This window comes from Lolium rigidum, chromosome 4 (assembly GCF_022539505.1).
Source record: "Lolium rigidum isolate FL_2022 chromosome 4, APGP_CSIRO_Lrig_0.1, whole genome shotgun sequence".
Taxonomy (NCBI): Eukaryota; Viridiplantae; Streptophyta; class Magnoliopsida; order Poales; family Poaceae; genus Lolium; species Lolium rigidum.
This window is the reverse complement of record NC_061511.1, coordinates 33,493,829-33,495,382: the sequence shown is the minus strand read 5'-3', so window position 1 is coordinate 33,495,382 and position 1,554 is coordinate 33,493,829.

Here is a 1,554-nt window from a genome sequence, read left to right as displayed (position 1 = left end):
ATGATCTCATGGTCGTAAGGACTAGGTAACTATGTATTGAAAGCTTATAGCAAATAACTTAATGACGAGATCTTATGCTACGCTTAAATGGGTGTGTCCATTACATCATTCATATAATGATATAACCTTGTTATTAATAACATCCAATGTTCATGATTATGAAACTAATCATCCATTAATCAACAAGCTAGTTTAAGAGGCATACTAGGGACTTCTTGTTGTCTACATATCACACATGTACTAATGTTTCGGTTAATACAATTATAGCATGACATATAAACATTTATCATAAACATAGAGATATAAATAATAACCACTTTTATTATTGCCTCTAGGGCATATCTCCTTCACAAATAGCAAAGCAATTTAAAAAAAAACAAATAGCAAAGCCTGAAACCACAAGTGTTGTTTAAAGTGGTAGACAAAGTAGCTTCATATTGCCGTGGGAATAGATCGTCATCGTGAATTTGAGTTTCCTAAGATACATCACATGTCTATATATTATTATATAAAAGAACAAAGAGTACCATTAGTTAGACTGTATAAAAAATCAAGACAATGTTTTAGCATGAAAGGTAAATGCAATTCTTGCTCTCTCCACCTTTGATGATGATACATTGCTTAGTGCCAACAACATATTAAATGAAAATATATAAGGCCTCTCATAACCAATAATTAACAAACTTACTCATGGTTCTCATAACCCAAAACAAAGTCAGACAATCATTTATTTGTCTACAGATAACATGGTTAAACATTTCTTGTGACATTTCCATTATGCCCGCCAAACATCATGTAGTTCTCTGCGTATGTTCTATCTATCCTTCTTCATGGACTTTCAGTCCTGAAATAAAGCATTCTCTGCGTCACAGATGGTTGTTGCCTGATTAAGCCTAGAAATATCTTCTAGAGGGAAGATACAAAGCTATTAGATTAGAGAAAAAAATTGCATCAACTTCACTGCGATATAGGCACCATTTTTTGATAAATTAATTATCTGGCATTAATTGCAAAAAGAAAATTAAGTATTTTTTAGCTTAGTGGAAAACAAACACACATCGAAATATACCATGAAATTTGATCAAAATCTCGTAAAACATGAGGGCTTCAATTTTACCAGAGGTTCATCAAACAGCTTATTGGGAAAGAGTAAAACAAAAACATTTTAGTTCACAATAATAAACAACTGATCAGATTGAATGTTCCTACTTAATCACTACAATATTCTAGAACAACCCAATTCTTTTAGTTCTAAGACTTGATAGTTCAAAAGGAGAAATGACACCAGAATGCTCCCAATGTACCACAACCCCAGTGAAATTCTCTCCAAAATAATCGTTGCGAAGAGAGCATAAGTTTGCAATCTCAAAATAGTTCAAAAGTACAAATAAAAAGCTAGTCACTCCAGCGATCTGGTAGATCATCCACGTTTATCAAAAAGTGCCATCTTTTCCAGTTTCTAAATGGTCTAGAATTAACAAAAATATGCCCTGACTTGATCAATCCAAAAGAACTCAAGTAATATTTGTTGTCAGCAAAGTTGTAAATGTGTAT